The sequence below is a fragment of the Neomonachus schauinslandi genome, chromosome 9, assembly GCF_002201575.2.
Source record: "Neomonachus schauinslandi chromosome 9, ASM220157v2, whole genome shotgun sequence".
NCBI lineage: Eukaryota > Metazoa > Chordata > Mammalia > Carnivora > Phocidae > Neomonachus > Neomonachus schauinslandi.
This window is the reverse complement of record NC_058411.1, coordinates 52,940,467-52,962,528: the sequence shown is the minus strand read 5'-3', so window position 1 is coordinate 52,962,528 and position 22,062 is coordinate 52,940,467. Positions and strand designations below refer to the sequence as shown.

The window sequence follows — 22,062 nt, the reverse complement described above, 5'->3', positions numbered from 1 at the left end:
AAAGTCCCTCAGAATGACTACAGAAATTAAAGTGGGCTAGAAGATTGTAAAACGAAGCCCAAAATCATCAAGGAAAGCAGGAGATTGTCTAAAAGGTCATAGTATTAGCAATTAGTAGTAGATGTAAAGCCAAATATTTTAAGTCCTAAAAAAAAGTGTTGTTTTTTTTTTAATGGAATGGAAGAATCTATCATACATTTAATAACACCTCAGTGTATCAGAAAAAATGAGGTCATAAGATTTTAGTCTTAGTAAAGAAAATGAATGAGCTTGGAGATTAAAATATAATTAGCACATAGTAGAATTAAATGGTGACCTGGTCAATGTTTGTTGAATCTCAAGTGACTTGCACTCTGGCCAGATAGTCTCCCTAAAATTAAAAAAAAAAAATTGCTCTCAAGAAAGTTAGAAACCAAGGGGAATCTGAAGGTATTTTTCACTCTTTTTAAAAAAAGTACACTATTTCTCGAAGGATTAGTTCGATTAAAATCTCCAATTTTAATTTGTGTATGACCAATGGAGTTTCCAGAGAAGTTTCTGCATAGTGCTACACTGTGGTTGCAGAAGGCTTAAGTAGTCACATTAAGGCTCCTTTTAACAAATGATTATGCTCTTCATTATATATACCACAGTGGTAACAGGCAAACAAAATACACAGCTATCTAATAATGTTGTCATTGTACAACAATTAACCTTATTATGTTTTAACAAAAAAATTTTATTTTTCTTCATTTATTTGTCAGAGACAGAGAAAGAGAGAGAAAGGGTGCACAAGTAGGAGGAGGGGCAGGTGGAGGGAGAAGCAGACTCCCCACTGAGCAAGGAGCCCAATGCGGGACTTGATCTCAGGACCCTGGGATGATGACCTGAGCCGAAGGCAGACACTTAACAGTCTGAGCCACTCAGGTGTCCCTTAAAAAACAAAATTTTATTTTTTATTTTTTTATTATGTTATGCTAATCACCATACATTACATCATTAGTTTTTGATGTAGTGATCCATGATTGATTGTTTGCATATAACACCCAGTGCTCCATGCAGTACGTGCCCTCTTTAATACCCATCACCAGGCTAACCCATCCTCCTACGCCCCTCCCCTCTAGAACCCTCAGTTTGTTTCAGAGTCCATCATCTCTCATGGTTTCTTCTCCCCCTCCGATTTCCCCCCCCCCTTCATTCTTCCCCTCCTGCTATCATCTTTTTTTATTATTAACATATATTATCTTTTTCAGAGGTACAGATCTGTGATTCAACAGTCTTGCACAATTCACAGCGCTCACCATAGCACAAAATTTTAAAAGCAACTTTGGACCCCATGTAATTTAACTCGCACACACTACACATATTTTCTCTGAACATACCTGTAACTTTCATAGACCAGCAAGAGTTTTTTCTTGTTCACCACTATATTCTGGTGCCTATCAAAGTGTATGGCACATTGTAGGTCTTTACTGCATATTTATTGAATGAACAGATTTCTAGTTATGTTGCCTGCTTCACTCAAGTTGGATGCACAAGTGGTTACCCCATTCTCTACTACTTTGAAAGTATATTTAGACATACTTTTCTCACTTTAACCCCAGATGCTTTTTCTGGGCACAGTTGAGAGTACATGCAATTATCCTTGCAGAGAACCCTCAGGTAGGCAGATCTTCTTGCTTTTCAAGCTAGCCAGCTCACTCCCATTGATAGAGAAAGGGTGGTTGATTTTGCAAATGGAGAGCCCAATTCCCTTTCGAGCCAGGCTTTTCCATTATCAATTGTGTGAAAACTAACTCTACTACTCTTCCCCAGCTTCAAAATATCACAATATTTTCTGTTTTAATATATAAAATCCCATGATCATTTTTTTTAAAGATTTTATTTATTTATTTGAGAGAGAATGAGAGAGAGAGCACATGAGAGGGGGGAGGGTCAGAGGGAGAAGCAGACTCCCTGCTAAGCAGGGAGCCCGATGTGGGACTCGATCCCGGGACTCCAGGATCATGACCTGAGCTGAAGGCAGTCGCTCAACCAACTGAGCCACCCAGGTGCCCAGAAATCCCATGATCATTTTAATCACCCAGTGAATGATTACTATAATCTCAATTCCTAAATTTTTTATCTGGCATTCTTGAGATGTTAATATGCACTATCCTTTCTTATATCTTCTGTTTCACCTAAAATACGCATTTATATTCTGTGAGCATTTATTTCAGACTTGTTTCCATTTGTGTTTTAACATTTCATATTGAAAGCCAAAGGCAGGATGTTCCCATATTCATAATCACCTAGGGATCTTTTGTTCTTGACTGTGCTTTGACAAAGTAACACTATGCTATTCAATCTAATTTCTTTTCTCTAAAAGTTTTTCTAAGTGGCTATATTAATTTAAAGTTTCTTCAATAGATTTTGTCCTAAATAAATCACTGAAAACTGCACGGGTTTTTACTACCAGCCGACGTCCTCCTGAGAAAAAGAAAAGGAACAGGACTCCATTCTCCATTTTTATTGCAACAGGCTGAGAAAGATTCATGTTTAAAATTCAAAGACTGTGATTGAATTAAAAATACATGTGTTTTAAAAACTTCCAGTGGTTGAGGTATTGGTTTAATTTCTTTTGAAGTTTTTGTGTTTGTTTTTCACCTTATACTTCTGCTTGGGAAAAAGTCATAAAAATTAATCTTCAAAAAATGTTTTTCATCAAGGTTTACTTCATTTACTGAAATATTAGAAACTCCAACAAGTATCAATAAATGGCTATGCAAAATTGGAACAAGAATGAAAATTTTTTCCGTATGTCTACAACTTTAGTAAAATTTTAGGGAAAAGATAGGACGGGGAGTTGAGAGAGTTAGAATTTAGTGATTTAAATCCAAAATTACTGGCAATAAATGACAATAAATAAAGGAATACATAATGAATTGAATGAATGAATGAATGAAAATAAGACATTTAAGACTATTACCCTTCCTGGCAGTCATTTCTTATATCCCTTACAAACTCTTCAACTCATATAAATTCTTTATATTCCTCATAAATATTTTTATAACATGATTCACCATTTAATGAAACAGTAGAAAGAAAATATGAATACCTATTTGTGTTTGAGTTTGTTTCATTATGTCTATGATATTTATGCCATTGAAAGTAAACTAAATGTTCCCTGATGAATATCAATAGCCCCTTTAACCTTTCAATCTAAACATTCTTTCTCTACTTTCTCCTATGTTGCTTCATAATCAAAAATGGTAAAAACATAACTCAAAATGCCAACAACCAGTATGGAAAGGCAGGATGGCCCATTTTAAAAAGGCAAAAATGAAAACACAGCAAATGAAAAGTTAACTTCCTGCTTTTATCTCCTCCCTGACTAATATTGAGCTAATAGAATACAGGAATAAAAGAACGCTCTTGGTGTCTTAATTAATTGAGCACTGACTAGCAGTTCTTTTCATAAGGCTTGTGAAAAATGTTCCCTCTGGTAACTTTAAATCCATTTTTATAATTAGCATTTAGTTGTATTCTTGAAATGAAACCAGCTTCTTTTTGTCTGCCAATACCAATTTTCAGCTCAGCAGCTAAAAAATAAGTCCTGTGCACTAAAACCCAGCAGGTTTGATGACAAGTTGTAATAACTTATGGAAATTCTGTCATCATTTTACCCATGGAAAATTAATTTCTTCTAAATTGGATATTATGCATTCAAAATTTTATTTGTATTCACTTTTGACAAAAATATAGATCCTATGCTTATAGGCTAAAGATTATTACTTGGAAACAATTATTTGAAATACAAAGACTATCCTTTCTAAATCACTTTTCTAGTGTAGTTCTGAATACCTACGTAAAAATTTTCTTCAAAAATAATAGGATGTATATTAAAATTTATGCTATGTTCCTTGGTAAGATCTCCATCTTCAAAGGTTCAAATGCATTTATTTCACCTTGTTTTATTGCCATAATACTGTATTATTTGTGATTATCACAATAAGATAAAAAAACTTGATTTAAGTATTCTTCTTTTAGGTATTGAATCAAATTTTAAAAACTTTCTAAATTAAGAATACTTATCTTTAAAATTTGAACTGTTTATCAAGTCACCCACCTTAAAATCTTACACTCAAGAGTAAAAAAGTAATTGCACAATTTTCCAGGTAAATTTTCCTTTTTTAGAGAATTCAAGATACCTAATCAATCAAATCATAAGTGTTCTGTTTTTGTATTCACCTTTCTGCTAGGTGATAGTGCTGTACAAAAGGACCATGAGATAAAACGGCCCTGAGTCTACCACTTAGTTGAAGAAATGAGAAAAATAAAAAATTTATAGTAAAGATTATATAAATTAAGAGCCCAAACTGAGTTTTTAAAATGATATTCAATGGCCACAGAATTGTCATGTTTCATTCATTGTTGGGCTAGAATTGGTCTTAGTCTGCCTGGGCTCCCATGTCAAAATATCATAGACTGGGTGGCTTACCCAACAGAAGACAAGGTGCTGACCAAGCTTGTTTCATTCTAGGGCCTTTCCTCCTGGCTTGTAGGCAGTTCCGTGGTACTGTGTGTTCATATGGCCTCTTTGTGGGAATGTGGAGAAAGAGAGCACATCCCTGGTGTCTGTTCCATTTCTTTAAGATTAGGACCCTACCTTTATGACTTCATTTAACCTTAATCACCTTTTTAAAGGTCCTAACTATAAATACAGTGACAGGGGGCGGGGACGGGGTGGTAGAACTTCAACATACGAATTTTGAGGGAACACCATTCATCCATAGCAGTATCTAAATTTTGTTTAGTGGGTAAAATCTACATAAGAGAAAAAAGCATCACCAGTAAGGATTAAAAATCACAAAAAAAAGGGTCATATAATTTAATGAACAAACATATTTTCTGGACTCAGATAAATAGCCATATCTACAGTAAAGCGTTGTTAATAATAGCAGAAAAATACTGCTTACTCAGAAGACAAGACCACATATTAAAGAGTTCTAAAAACTCAAAACATATTTCAAAATCTCTCTCTCCCTCTTCCTCTCACACACACTATTTTTCTTAAGCTGTATTATGTGTTACTATTCATAAAAAAAAAAAGTTTAGGTTTTTAACATAATCTTTTGAGGATATTTAAGTCCCACATTGAAATCAGCTACAAAAAGGATTTAGCTAAAGAATGTGATGAGCTACAGATTTAAATACCAGTGTTAAGTATTCAGTAGTTGTTAAGCGTAGCTGAAAATGATAGAGGGGCACCTGGGTGGCTCAGTTGGTTAAGCCCTGCCTTTGGCTCAGGTCATAATGTCAGGGTCCTGGGATCCAGCTCAGCAGGGAATCTGCTTGTCCCTCCTTCCTCTGCCCCTCTTCCCTGCTCGTGCTGTCACCCTTTCTCGCTCTCAAATAAATACAATCTTTGAAAAAAATGATAGAAAGGTAGAACTCTTGCTTCTACACAGGTTACTTTAACATGTCCTCATCATTTGCTGCTATATGACAACAGTAGTTCACAAAGAATATAATTGTATATAAGAAGCTTAAGTCTTACATAAAAGAGCATCTTGAGAAATGGGGCCATTTAGATCCTATCAGATATTAAAATTATCACCTAACCAGTTTAACTATATCTATCCTATTCTCCCTTTAAGGACAAACACTAAAGTTTTTGATATTCTTTCACTCCTAAAAGATTGAAAACACAATGAAGTAATAAAACACTGTATATTAACTAACTGGAATGAAAACATTTAGACAAGTATTGGAAACTTAACATTTCTTGTTAATTTTTTGATTATGGCTCTTTTTTACATAATCTATTCATCTGCTAGGGCTACCTTTTAAAAAATTACCATAGACTGAGTGAACTTAAATAACAGAAAATTTGTTTTTCCACAGTTCTGGAGATTGGGAAGTATAAATTCAAAGTGGTATTTTTGGTGAGACCCCTCTCCCTGACTTGAAGACAGCCACCTTCTCACTGTGTCCTCAGATAGCCCTTTTAGGAGGGGGTTGGAAGTGGTCTGGTTTCTGTTTCTCTTCTTATAAGTGCATCAGTTCTATCAGATTAAGGCCTTACCCTTATGACCACATTTAACCTTAATTATCTAAGGCTTCTATCTTTAAATATAGTCATTTTGTGAGTTAGGGCTTCAACATATGAATTCTAGGGACACAATTCAGTCCATTATAATCTATACCTAATTTCAAAGAGAAAGTACTTAATGTTTTTATTTTTTATCATTATGTTAATCACCATACATTATATCATCAGTTTTTGATGTAGTGTTCCATGATTCATTGTTTGCGTGTAACACCCAGTGCTCCATTCAGAACATGCCCTCTTTAATACCCATCACCAGGCTAACCCATCCTCCTGCCCCCTCCCCTCTAGAACCCTCAGTTTGTTTTTTAGAGTCCATCTTCTCTCATGGTTCGTCTCCCCCTCCGATTTCCCCCCCCATCATTCTTCCCCTCCTACTATCTTTTTTTTTTTTAACATATATTGTATTATTTGTTTCAGAGGTACGTAATGTCTTTATACTTAGAACTATGTCCCAAAATAAGGCAGAGAAACCAACATAGAAATATAGAACCTATCTCTAATGAAACTAGAAAATCCTGTAACTCCTACACAGAAAAATAAGGGAGAACTGCCAAATGTGATGAAGATTAGTGAACCACTGGGATCCCACCAAGAGTGGACACCTTCAGCAGCCTATCTCAAAGCCTGGAAAGTATGCAGCTACCCTCAAAGTAGAATACATGCAGAGAGGTGAACAGGTTGTCCTGGCTTGTGACCAACCGTTGGTGAGACAAATACCTTATTAAAAAAAAAAAAAAAAAAGCCAAGGAGAGATTTGTCAAAGACAACCAACCTATTCTTCCAAAATTAAATAAATTCTTCCATGAAAGCATCTGTAGGGGAATTCTTAAAACAAAAACAAAAACAAACTCCTTTAAGAAGCTGACACACTTAATGCTATATAAATGGTTTCAAAGCATTGAGGAAGAAAAAAGGAAACTTTCATTAATAATGCTAACATATACTACCCAAGAAATAATCACAGGGGGAAAAAACAGAAAAATATTCAAAAACTCTACAAATATTAGCCTATAGTGTCCAGCAACCAAATAATAAATACAATAAAAATATTGATACCTATTCAAAAATAAGTCAAGTGATTTTTTAAAAATATACAAGCTTTCTTAGAGTGGCAAGAAATAAAAGGGTAAGGCAAGATGATTCACAGACAAAATGGGTGGTAAAAAGAAAAAATGAATAAAGGGACCAGTAAGCATGAATGAATATATTGAGATTGCCCACTCTTTAAGACACAGCCCAAACATGACTGCTTCCAAGGACTCCAATTGGGCACTCTAAATTGAAATAATTTATAACCCATAACACTCTCTTTACTTGTCCTACACTTTATACCCGGTATTACAGTAATTAATTTGCATACTTTAATCTGTCATATCTTAGTACCTTTCCTATGCTATTAACTTTTGTTAACCTTTCTTGAATAGGTAAGACAATATCCATTCTTCAGAAAGTTTTGGCTCAAGCATTATTTCCTTTTGAAAGCCTTGTTAGTCTAAGTGTTTAGTTTTCCAAGAACTCCCTCTTCATTCTTCTATGAATCCCTCTATCCTACCACATGTTACTCCTAAAATTACTTTTTGCAAAATCTTTTTCCTTTCTAGGCCTATTCACTTTTGAGGAGTATGTTACATGTTTCATATCATTCAACCTTGACCACAACCCTATGAAATAGGGACTTCTCCCACATTCTGCTGATGAGAAACCTGAGGTCCCAGGTCATTAAGTAACGTCTCCAAGTCAAAAGCAATCAAGACTGGATTTGACTCAAAGCCATTGGATTGTATGGTTGTACACTTAACCTCTAAGCTATGTTATTGCCCACAAGTTAATATTGATATTAACTTCTAGAGTTTTGAGCCTAAAAAACTACACATTACTTCTTACTATCAGGTAGGAAATCCTTGAACTTGTCCTTGGAAGGAACAGAGATGCTACTGTTTATCTAAGTCTAATCCATCATACCAGCTCACCTTTGAGAAAGAGGATTAGTATTTCTAATCTTATTCTAACTTATGAGCACATAAAAAGTTGCTTTGAAATAGTATAATTAGCCTCAAATTATACTAGAGAGCAACCAGAAACAAAGTGATAAAAGGAAACAGCATTTCCTAAATTTTCTGTTCTAATTCATAAAAGGATAAGACTATGATACAATAAAGTATAATGACTCGGTGTCTTCTTATGTCAATTAAAACAGTCTAATGTCTTAGTCTTACCTGTTTTAATAATATTAAGTTTAGTTTAATAGTTTAGTTAAGTTTATACTGAAGTTTACTCAAAAGACATCCTATAATCCTTACTTTTTTATGTCATTCATTACCATAAGTTCAATAAACTTAGTCATTTAAAAATATTCCAAAATTATCCTTGCTGCTTTTATCTATAATCTTAAAAAGCCATTATTGAGAACAATCATTCTGTTTGTCCGAAAGAATGAAAAAAATGTGGTTTGGTTCTGTTTACCTAAAAAGAATAAGGTACATTTTTAAAAATAATAAATAATAATTACCTAAACACATTTCAAAAAAATCTATCATAGCTTGTTAAGATATTCCTCCTTGAAGTCAAGAACCAGATTTAGGAACTATAGTCCAAGAACCTAATTTAGGTACTTGTCATTATTTTGTAGAAAGAACCTATCAACTGGACGGGATAAGTCACTTCTAAAGGAAAGGTTCTTATTCTTCTCATTTATCAGGATACATTTGGTTTATTAAGAAAAGTCCCAAAGAGTTTTATTTCTAGATGTGGTCTCAGGACGTGATTTAAAAGAAAGCCTCCAAATAATGACAAGCATTTTGCCTACCTTGCTTCACTTAAATAAAGAGTAAAAGTTAAGTGGCTTATCAAGATTCATTAATTTGGGGTCATTCTTACCACTAAAATAGATAAGCCACCAAATTTTAGTGTGTGGCCATTTTTATTTAAACCCATAACTTATATTAAGGATCTATTCTGGCTACAAAATAATTGTTAATGTACCAAGCACCAACAGGAGTTCACCATTTATTGCTGTGCCACGAGGGCAAAACTCCAAAAGGAAACTTTCAATCTGTTCTCACAGCACTTAACATGTGCAAGTTACTAATCTCAAGGCAAGAATGTTGTATGAATGTATGTTTCTAAAAGAGCAGCTGGTGTACAATCTTAAAATGCAGCTCAGAATCAAAGGAATAAAATTCAAGTGAGCCCCAGTGGGGCTGCTAGCTTCTGTTGGTTACCAGCTGTCATGGGACCAAACTCCAGGACTGTATACTGCTTCCTGTCTTTAAAAAGATTCACTAGTTTGGGAGAACATATGTTTTGGTTTGTTGTATTTTTATTTTGGTACAAAAAAGCTTATTCTAACTGGTTTCTTCATTTACTAATAATATTTTATGTCCTTGGGAAAATAAAAATTTGAAATACAGTAAAAGGATTTTAAATTTTGACCACTTTGGTGTACCCATTCCTGGGGCAGCTTATTTGAGTGATCTGTGTGCTCTGCTCCCTGAAATTTAACTCAGACCTGCATAATATCTTAAATTCCTTATAATCTTAGTTAGGAGTCTAAAATCATGCACTATGAAAATGGAAAAGGAAATGTGTCCTTTAAATAATTTATTTTCTTCCAAGATAGAACATCAATACATTTACTTTAATAATCAACTATTTAGAATATCATATTTTACAAAGGTTAGCATAGAAACTGAATAATTTAAAGTGTTAAACAAAACTATTGCATACTAGTTGGTTATTTTCTGTAGAAATGCACTTTGCCTTCTTGATGTTTCTAATAGCTTCATCCTTATTATGTTCACAGATTAGTACACACAATATGTAAAACAAAATGTAACCTATAGTTATGCACTATATATCAGAAATATGAAAAGTACTTAAGTACTTATCAATTATATCTTAGAAGTCATCATCTCAAATCAAAATATCTCATACCTCACATGATAATTTTCCTCAGAACTTTATAAATGCCTAGTTATTATCTACATATTAGTGTAGTAGAAACAACATTGTTGCCTCTTTGATAAAAAGCATTTATATTAATTTTATACTTCTGAGACTGTAGTATTACAACAGTATGCCTAAGATCAAACAGAAAGACCTAATACCATAATATTTGATGGGAGAACCACTGATCACATTGGTCCCATATGTCTCAAGTTACTTCCTTCTCCTCCTCTTTTGGGTGGTATTTTATTTGGTTAACATCTATGCTTTATAAATATGCTCTCTTATAGCTACTGAACGACCATCTTTCACAGTAAATTCTACTTGACTTGTCTTATAGCACACAGAGAGCAGATCTCAAGGCTGAATCCCTTTAGATCAATATTTTTGTTTATATTTGCTGTTATTCACACACTTCTATAAAAGCTCCTACAAAAGTACCTGGGATTACAAGTACTTGCTTTACCAAAGAAGCATGATAGACTTTGCTTCATGTTGTGCATTTCTTCTTCTAGTCCATGAAAGAAAACACACTAGAACTAGACAACCACAAACAATAAGATTAGATTACAGAAAGTTATGTCATGTATACACACACACACATATATATACAAAGATATTTATAATAATTTCATGGAATAGGTTATTAATGGAATTATACGTGTTATTTCTATTGGAAACACTAGATCCATGTAGAAATTCTCAAATTTGTTAAAAAAATGTCTAGAAGCAGATTGTCATTGGTATTCATATTTCTAAAAACGGAAGGAAAATAGATCAAAATGTTTCAGCAGAATCTTTTATACATCAACTTTAAGAATAATTCTTTTAATAATAACAAAGATATGTTCTCTAGCCTTATCATTTGCAGCATATCTTGATCCTTGATCTCACAACTCTTACTGATAGGCTACAATGTAACTCTTACTTAGATAACAAGTTTACAACCACCATAAAATTCAGTAAACTATGCAACACAAATCAACACTATAAATTTAGTATACTTTTTCTTCTATCCCTTAGTCTATCTCTAAAATTTATAAAAAGCTAAAAAAATTGTATGTTCTAATTCTAAATATTTATTGCTACAATTTGAAGGAGACAACACACATAAACATTAATTAATGTTATACATTTATAAGGCGCTTTAGATTTTTACTGAATTCAGGACAGTCATCTTTATTTATTATCTTGAAGAAGCTTTGATTTTTCCTTCATAAAACCAATCATGTAAGAATGCCACTACATCTCACACTTATATAGACCATTATAATTAAACTATACCCAGTTCTATAATTGCCAGTTTGCAAATAAATTGCATCTACCCGGCCAGAACAATAAATTTTATGTATACCAGAGAATAAAATATTCTTCTCACATCACTACAGCCAATTTAAATCTTTGGGCCTCCATAAAGGATTTTGTTTAGACTTTAACAGATTATCTCTCAACTTTCCCTTGTCATGTACTCCCAACACCCCATTCATGTTAATTATTAACCACTTTCTAAAATGTCTTAAAATAGGTCTCTAGGTCATGTTCAAAAGGACAGGTAAATAATGTTTGTGTGTGTTGTTTTTTGTTTTGTTTTTTTTCCTTCTAGATTAAATGGCGCTGATAAATAAAACTGCTTTTTAAAAATACTGTTTGAAACTACTGCTTGAGTTCAAATCATACGTATTTTACTAAATTTCTCTTCCAATAAGCCTAGCTGAGTATGGTTAGAAAGTCAGCCTAAAAGTCAAATATACAAATATGTATGTAAATATATGTAATGCTTTAATAATTTCCATATACAGTTTAACAAATGGAATCAGCTGACTTCTATAGAATAATAAATCAAGAATCCTAGCAACAATTTGAAATCATCAAGGTAGATAGCCTCTTTGCAACGAACTTTGTCGTGGATGTCAAGTTTTGTAATTGAATTTCCACTCTGGATATAATTATCAGTATTGTATGTAGTAATGTTAGGAATATTTAATAACTCCTTGTTCATGCTTAGTATTATACTAAGCACTGAAAATAAGGTCCAAAGTAATTAATTTCAAGCCCATACAGTTTAATATTTTAAAGCTTCTTACTAGTTATATAAAAATTAAATCAAACACTTGGTAGATCATCAAAAATCTCTCTAAAGAGTTGGGTGGTTATAGTGGAAAATAATTAGATGTTTATTTTTAATTATGCAACAGAAGTAAGTACTTAGAAAAATATATCATACAACAAAAAATAGACAAGCATAATGCAAATGAATTGAAGGTACATTTATAACTCTGACTACTTAATTTGTGCATAGATTTAGTTAGAAAGCAGGCTTACACTTTCCAGAGATATGATAAACTGACAAGATCTTTGATATATCTTATAAATGTTAATTTTCCCCACAGGGGAACTAATGCTCTGATTAGCTAAAGTAAACAGCGAGTGATATGCAATTAAAAGTGGTTCTCATTGACAATACTTTCCCTTTTGAAACATAATAAAAGTTTAAAACAAACATACTGCTCTACACACTCAGGAGAAACAATGAAATAGGATTCCAGAATTCAGGTTGTGTTTTAACTTTGCCATTAATTAGCCTTGTGCTATATAACTTAACTCAGATTCCACATTAGTTAAACGCACTATAATAACTGCCTTAGGAATTTTATAAGGTATTTCAGAATTTCCAAAAAGATAACTTTTGAAGTAAAGTTTTTGTACCAAACACCTATTAATATAAGGACTGTTTATCTTGGAAATTCATCATATACAATTTTTCAGTATTAGAATGATATGTCTTAATAATTCCAGAGAAGAGAGGAAGAGACTATAGGGAAGGCATCAGTGGAGGAAAGGAGAAATAAACTATTTGCATTTTTGTTATGCCTATATAGCCCAAAGTTAGTTTACAAAAGAGGGGGGAGGGAGATTATACATTAATTTCTCAAGGCTTTTATCTAATTTCATGGTTATAACATCCTGTAAGCAACACAGATATATTCAATATTATCCTCATCTCCTATATCAAGAAACTAGATTTCATTTCTTGTGCAAATGTCACACACACAATAATGTCAACCAGTGTACCAGAATGGAAATTTCCTGATTCTCAGATTATTCCTAACTTTTCTGCTCAGAAATGACAAGGACACAGCTTCAATGAAAACCCTGCCACAGGGTAGTTCTATTTTTAAATTTTGAGGAACCTCCACACTGTTCCAGAATGGCTGCACCAGTGTGCATTCCCACCAAGAGTGTAAGAGGGTTCCCCTTTCTCCACATCTGTGATCCAGCAATTGCACAACTAGGTATTTACCCAAAGGATACAAAATACTGATTCAAGGGGATACATGCACCCCCATGTTTATAGGAGTATAATTAACAATGGCCAAATTATGGAAAGAGCCCAAATGTCCATCGACTGATGAGTGGATAAAGATGTGGTATATACATACCACATGGAATATAGAAGAGTCATAAAAATAATTAAATCTTACCATTTGCAACAATGTGGATGGATCTAAAGAGTATTATGCTAAGCAAAATAAGTCATTCAGAGAAAGACAAATACCATATGATTTTACTCATATGTGGAATTTAAGAAACAAAACAGATGAACATAGGGGTAAAAAAATAAAAAATAAAAAGAGAGAGAAAGACCAGAAAATAGACTCTCAACTATAGAGAACAAACTGAGGGTTACTGGAGGGGGGGTGGGTGAAGGGATGGGTTAAATGGGTGATGGGTGTTAAAGAGGGCATTTGTTGGGATGAGCACTGGGTGTTGTATGTAAATGAATCACTAAACCCTACACCTGAAACTAACATTACACTGTATGTTAACTGAAATTTAAATAAAAACTTAAAAAAAAAAAACCACCTTACAAACATTTACTGCAGCAAAACAGTATCTGCACAAGAGGATCAAAGTGAGGAGTTCAATTCATCTTGCTTTAGAGACAGAGCCTGCTATCTTCATTTGAATTTCCTCCCCATTCTTTGCCTTATCAAGTTCCATTTTCTTCTTGTAATGCCTATCATAAACTCTCATAAATGGAAAGAACTGCTCCTTCTGAACTTCTGTAGAATTTATTGAGCATGATACTAAGCTTGAACTTATATGGACCTTGTATGGCTTTCTAACTTCCTTATGTTTTTCATCTCACAAATATCAAAAATGAGAAGATTCAAGGATTATGAGGTCAGTCTCTGCAGATCATCTACCTCTCTTCTTTGGTAAATAGTTTTCATAGTTTTTCCCATAAAGTTTATTTCTGTACATGTCTGCGTCCTATAGACTCAGTTTCTGGAGGATTGGGATATCCAGTTGAAAATCACCACAACACCTACAGAGTCACAAGTGCTATTTAGCACTCAACAAATAATTAATGAAGACATAAATGTTCAACAAATACTTGCTCTATATTTTATAATGGAATTTGCCAAGCATTTATTTAAAATTTTTAGAGAAACAATTTTTCCAACTGATATTTTAAAATAAGATTAAATTAAGAATATAGGTAAATTATGTTTTGTTTTCATTAATTTCAGATGATTCTGTTGAAGTTTTGCTTAAAGGATGAATCAATGAGCATAACTTATTCAGAAAAAAAATAAAGTTAAATTGCCCAGCTAAATAAAAATGTTGCATTAATGATGTTTGTAGATAACTGATAATCGCAACAAAGAATTTGTTCAAATGTGTTTTGGAATTGGAGATGAAGGATTTTGTGATCGGTCATGGCCACTTTTTTTTTTTTTTTTTAAGATTTTTTATTTATCTGAGAGAGAGAGAAGATGAGTGGTGGGGGGAGGGACAGAGGGAGAGGGAGAAGCAGACTCCCCACTGAGCAGAGAGACCCAACATGGGGCTCAATCCCAGGACCTTGATATCCTGACCTAGGCCAAAGGCAGACGCTTATCCAACACCCAGGCACCCCTCATGGCCACTCTTCTAAGATCATATAGCATAGTTTCTTATATTGGAAAAGGAAGAAAAATCAAAATCAAGAAGAAATGATTATGTGGGTAGCACAGTACCATCATAAGTATTCAGTGATGTTAGGAAGGAAGAAAGGAGGAAAGGAAAGAGACTGGAAAGCAGGGGGTAGGGAAGAAGGAACCCTATCAGAAATTTTATTTGGTCCCAGAGCAAGTGAGAGGATTTGCTTGGGTTTCCCTGTCCTTCACCTTCATACACAGAAGACAGAGCAAGACCATATTCTGGGGGGAGGAGGGAGACCCCATTATCCACATTTAGCAGTATGTCACTATTAACTAGATTTTAAAAGTCATGTTATATAGTAAACATGTTTTAATTAATCCAAAATAAAAAGAAGAGATTACTATGATTATGTATTTAAATCTTTCATTTTAAAAGCCATAAAATATTCGCAAATCTGCTAGCTACTTATTGTGGCCCTTAAATTTCACTTTGTCTCTTTAGTAGCCCACATCCCAAATGTAGATATAAATGTTGACAATATTTACATCCTCTATTACTCTCTAGCAGTAATTCTCTAACAGATGTAAGTCTGTTTGGATTTTTCTAAGGCAGTCCAGAGAAGTGAAGGGGTTTTTTCTCACTTGGGGGGGGGGGGGGGAAACACATCAGAATAGGTTTTATTTAACATTTATTTTTAAATACATAGATTATGTTTATTTTCTAAGAATATTAAAGGGCAGCAACCCTACCTATTTGTGATAAAGTCCCTACAGGAAAGATAATACTAGACATATATAGGAGTACCTGGGTGGTGCATTCAGTTAAGCATCTGACTCTTGATTTTGGCTCAGGTCATGATCTCAGGGTCATCAGATCAAGCTCCATGTAAGGATCCATGTTGGGCATAAAGTCTGTTTACGATTCTCTCTTAGGGTGCTTGGGTGGCTCAGTCGGTTAAGTGGCTGCCTTTGGCTCAGGTCGTGATCCCAGGGTCCTGGGATCCAGCCCCGCACTGGGCTCCCTACTCAGTGGGGAGTTTATTTCTCTCCCTCTCCCATGCACCCACTCTCTCGCTCACTCTCTCTCAAAATCTTAAAAAAAAAAAAAAAAAGATTCTCTCTCTGCCTCTGCCTCTCCCTCGCTCTCTAAAATTTTTTTTTAAGTTAAAAAAAAGATATATGGCAGATAATAGTAGCAACTTGTATTTAATGAGCATTTACTAAGTTCCTTAAGGATCTTAAAACACCTGCCTTAACACCTTTAAAAAATATGACCATAGTTTGATGCTGTCATTTTAAAATATTTATCCTATGCTGTTTGGTCTTTTTGGCAATAACATTTTCCCTTGTCATTTTGCAAATTCACTATGATCCACCACCATTTACTGCTTTATATAATTTCCCTTGGTTGTTCCATACTATTTTATGGGATAACCTACACATTTTTGTCGTCAAAACATACATTTGCATTTTCTTCAGCACTGTTCTTTGAATTTCCATTTTTCATCTGTATCTTAGATAAGAAGCTCTTAGTTTAGAAGAATAAAGCACAAGAGAGAAAAAAAGGAGATGGAAACAACTAAACTGAACTTGAATCTGAGAAGTTGCCAAACTGACACATCCACTACTCAACAAATTGCACAGACTAATCTTTTGGTTGGATTCAAGTTATTCACAGCGGAGTGAAACTTCCAGTCCACACACTTTCAGTTCTGGGAAGCCAGCATGGCAAGAGTGACCAAAATGATCAAGGTATTATTTATTTATATCCATCTATAAAACAAATATTAAATGTAATTATTTTATCTATTTTTCTATGCCACTTTCTTAGATAATGACTAGTGATACCACCACATCCAAATGCAGAGCTTCTTCCTACATAGTATGATCCCCACATACCCATATATCTAGATGCCTTGTATGTATGAAAGCAGGAGGTAGATGGGAGGACAGGTGAAACAGGTGAAGGAGATTAAGAACACACTTATCATGATGGGCACTGAGTGATGTATAAAATTCTTGAATCACTCTATTGTGCACCTGTAACTCATACAACACTGTATGTTAATTATACTGGAATTAAAGGGGAAAAAAGGCACAATCAAAAAACATGCTTCAGCCTGTTTTAATGCTATTTGAATCACTTCTCTCAAGATAATTATAGACACCAACTATTGTTCTATGCTCGGTAGGATGCATAGATTCATTGCCTTTGAGGTTTACTAGGTCACTTTTAAAATCTTAACTAAAATCTAACTTTATATACAGAGGACATTACCAATATCCTTCCTTTGCCTCTCTGTGACAAGGCATATTCACCTGCAGAATAAAATGTAAGCTATTTATATACTATTAACAATACTACTTATATCAAAGGGATTTTTTTTATATATTGACTTCTGTAAAGTAATAAAGATTTGACATTTTAAGGGTATATTAACTTTTTCCTTATGAATCTGTCTTTTCCTAGATTTTATATATTTTTTCTTTTTGCATACAATATATAAATTCCATTCATCTATTACAGAGGAACTAGTTACCCATATTATCCAGTTAAGACAGTAAAGATAAATACTATATAATAGATATTTAGAAATACTAAATTTTTTTCATAAAATATGTCACTGTCTGATTTTGGTGGATAAGCAGCTAATAAGGAGCAGCTTAAAAATATATAATTCACTGGTGAGTTTTCGGAACTACTATGTTCTAATAACAAGAAACAAGCCAGGGATGATAAACATTTCAATATCTACTTTGAGGCCAGGCAGAGCACAATTATAGGAACAATTATTTCATATACACACATCCATATATTTGGGTGAGAGCCTAGAGAATTTATCACGTGAAAATGCAGCTAATACAAAAGCACTGTGTTTAGATAGGAGATATCTAAAACAGACCATTTACCTTATTAAGACCTAGGTTTAGAGCACAGATATCCTTGCACTAAAATTAAAGCAGCACAGCCTTCGCCTACACGTCTAGGAAATGGTGTTAGCCCTGCAGCAGAGGCGATAAGGGGTTTACATGCTATTTCTCTTGCTACTGGAATGAAGACAGACTTACTAACTGGAAATCATTTTTCTATTTTCCGTCACGATTTTGCTTCCTCCCCGTAACTCTTTTCAATGTATGTTCTTTTCTTTCTCGCTCTCTCTCCTAACACCCTTCTTCCAAAAATGCCTCACATATCCCAAAGCTTTAAATGCCTCACTTTTTCCTAGAAAAGTTATTAGAGATCACCATCCATGGGCAAGAAAAACTGAAGAGCAGGAGTACGGTGGACTATTACATAATACTGTAAAACCTGGGATATGAAAGAGCAAAATAGCAAAACCACTCAAAGAGATCTGGATAAACTCCTTAACCATGCAGTGAAATGCAACATGAAGTTGAAAAATTCCTGTTATCATCAAAAATTATATAGAGAATAGTACACTGCTTTTCAGGACAGTATGGTCTTGATTCAGCATAAATAATATGCAACCTACAGGGCAAATAACCAAGCTAAAAATAACAAGGGAATGCCCAGAAACAAAGTAAACCAAAACCAAGAAATCCAAAGCTTGCAAAATCATCCAAAGAGTATGCAGTGTGTCTGTCTTTAATTACACTGAAGCCTAGTATTGAATAATGTCATGATTTCTATATCTCCCTTTTGAACTTACACATACTAAGCTATGCCTCCAGTCATTATTAATTTTTAAAATCACTTATTTATCAAAATAAAATATGCTCATTGATAAAAATTGAAAGTGTATTAAAAAAAACTTTGCTCTGACAAACACCTAAAACACATATTGCTATTAATATTTTGGCACATTTTACATTTTCTTTTTAATCTTACTGTCTTTTTAAAGAAGTTCCTGCTGCATTTATAACTTGAGTCTTCTATTTTAACAATGTATAGTTCACTTTTATATTTATCTGTATTGGGAAATTTATTTTTTTAAAGATTTATTTTTGAGAGAGAGAGCACACATGCCAGGGAGAAGGGGCAGAGGGAGAAGCAGACACCCCACTGAGCAGAGAGCCCAGTGTGGGACTCGATCCCAAGACCCTGGGATTATGACCTGAGCCAAAGACAGATGCTTAACTGACTGAGCCACCCAGCTGCCCTCTCTTGGGAAATTTAAATGGTTTCATTTCACTGCATTACCGTATTGTTTAAACCATTATTAAATAAGCACCACCTTTAAACATTAGTTGGTTTGATAAATGGTCATTACCTCTTCATGATAATTAGAAAACTATATTAAAGTTCTGAACATCACCAGGATATACTGGGTTATTGGTCAGTAGTAGATGCTAGGGTGTGCCGCCTGTACTTTCCCTAACTTCGGATTAGGGCCCTTATTTCCTCAGTTTACAAGCGTCACCTGCTGCCAGTTCACAACTGAATGCCTCCCCTAGAACTCTCACCAACCCAAGAGAGCTGCCTCAGCCTGGCTTGAAAATCTTCCCCAGTTCCTGATCTATACATGGATGCTAAGCCCCCGCCCGCCTGTTTCAGCTCCCAACTCCCGGGGCCACCCAGGTGCAGCACTCCTTGTAGCACTGCAGTATGTATGTGTACCAGACCCTGCTTCCTTCATCCCCTCCCTCACAGGACGTTTTATTCCATTCGAGTTGTTATAACAAAATACCAGACTGTGTGGCTTATGAACAAAAGGCTTATTTCTCACAGTTCCAGAGGCTGGGAAGTCCAAGAGCAAGGCACCAGCAGATGTGGTGTCAGATGAGGCCCTCTTCCTTCTGTAACCCCACTTGGCAGAAGGGGTGAGGGAACTCTCTCGGGTCTCTTTTATAAGGGTACTAATCCCAATCATGAGGGCTCCACCCCATAAAATAATCACCTCCAAAAATCCCACCTCTTAATAACGTCACCTTCAGGGTTAGGATTTCAGTGTATGAATTTGGGGGTCACAAACATTCAATCTATAGTACAGGTTTTGATACTGAGAGGACCCCCCCCAATAAACTTGCTGTAAGCAAATCTCCATTTCAGGGTGTAGGATTAAAGACAGTTTATTGCAATTCTTCAAAGGCCAAACAATCTGTAGGAAATAATATCTATTTGTTATTAAGTTGGAATCTATAAATCATTCATTCATTTATGTCCTGTGATTCAATTAATGATTGCCTATCTTATAATTTACCTGGATTGAGATATACATTACTTAGCAACATTAGACAATATATATTCCTTTTATGTGTACTCATGATGGTGTTCATAACACGAATCTTGGTTTTTACCTATTTAATATTTTTTGTTGTTTGACAATATGACACATACTATTTCCTATATGTGTTATTCAATCATCTCATAAGCATGATAAAAAGCACTATATATCTGTTCTATAAGTTTTTGTAACTGTTAATTTATACTTAAAAGATTCAAAAGTGGATAAATCCTCTCTTAAAACAATTTTATGGGAAAATACGAAAAGAATTCCTTAAAGATGTTAAGATGCAGAAGATCTGATCTGCTCTGCTCTTTCTCTTTGAGAGAATGTGTCTCAAGAAATAAGCAGATCAAGCAGGATGTGCCCGGTAACATCAGTAACCTAATCACACAGACAATCATAACGTGATATGACCCAGGGGAATGGCACAGGAGATAAAATACCATGTATCTTCATTATAATTTTGACACATGAGGTGAAATTAAAGAATTAAAAAGAAACCCAGTTGTCTGAGAAGCACAGTTTTGTTCTGACCACGAAATAAATATAATCCACAGAGGAAATTTACATTGAATTAACATATTGAGTAAGTCAAACCTGATACTTTATGCCATTAGGACAAAGGGTAGAAAACGATCACTAGAAAAACTTTAAAACACAGTATTTTGTATTCCCTGATGCTTCTGATCCTAAGAAGTAATGATTATGTAAAATGCATTTGATAATATTCATAATTAACATTGTAGTGTAATTAGGTACCCCTAGACTCTAAGCTCCATTATCCCAATGAGCAACAGATTTTTGTGTGATTTCTTGTTAAAAAGTAGGTCAAAGAATGTCTGAGAGGCCACCCTTTAGGCCAATGTCTACAAAATGTTTCTAACTGCACTCTTAAATCTTGTCAGTCACCTGAAAAAAATGCATTATACTTCTCGCAAGTAGGGCTGGCCAAGTGAGTAAAAATAGCTCAAGCACTTCTTAGCAGTCAAAACGTACCACTCAAAATCCATGACACAAATGATGTTCTTAGACAAAGCTCAGCCCAGTATATCAGACCTCAAATATAACACAATTCACTATTCCAAATCAATTGCATTGGAAAACAAAGAAAGAAAGAAAAAAAGCAGAGATAAATGTTACATTGATCTCTAAAACTGAGGTTTTTTAAAAATTATTATTCAATGAACACATTGAACTAATAAAAAATATCCCTTAGGAGTTAATCATAAAAATCAATTTCTGGGGCGCCTGGGTGGCTCAGTCGTTAAGCGTCTGCCTTCAGCTCAGGTCATGATCCCACGGTCCTGAGATCGAGACCCACATCGGGCTCCCTGCTCAACGGGAAGCCTGCTTCTCCCTCTCCCACTCCCCCTGCTTGTGTTCCCTCTCTCGCTGTGTCTCTGTCAAATAAATAAATAAAATCTTTAAAAAAAAAATCAATTTTTATCTAAATTGAATTTTCTCACGGCATAATGGTTTCAAAACATTTAGAGGTGCAGAAAACATTTCTCTTTTTAAAAATTTTTTTAAATATGAATGCTTCACAAATTTGCATGTGATCCTTGCATAAGGGCCATGCTAATCTCTGTATCATTCCAATTTTAGTATTTGGACTGCCAAAGTGAGCATAATATTCTCTTTGTAATATAAATCTTGCTTTTTCTATATACTGTTGTGGAAATACTAAAAAAAAAAAAACTTATAGAAAATTTTTGATGTATAATTTAATGTTCTTAATTTTTATTTTAATCATGTTAGCAGACAGAAAAAGTTGACCACCAAATGAGTTGAGCTTTAAATACATACTAGAAATTGATTCCCTAAGTAAAGTCTTTATGGTAACTTTCAGTTTGATATATTATTTTAAAGACCAAAGACTGCTATATAGAAGTATAGGACACATACATTTGATATACAGCAAGCTAAG

General features: G+C 34.2%; 1 pseudogene; it reads right to left on the bottom strand.

Moving 5' to 3' along the window:
• Positions 1–21,660: 21,660 nt before the first annotated feature.
• Positions 21,661–21,760, bottom strand: LOC123325793 (annotated as a pseudogene).
• Between the last annotated feature and the right edge of the window lie 302 nt (positions 21,761–22,062).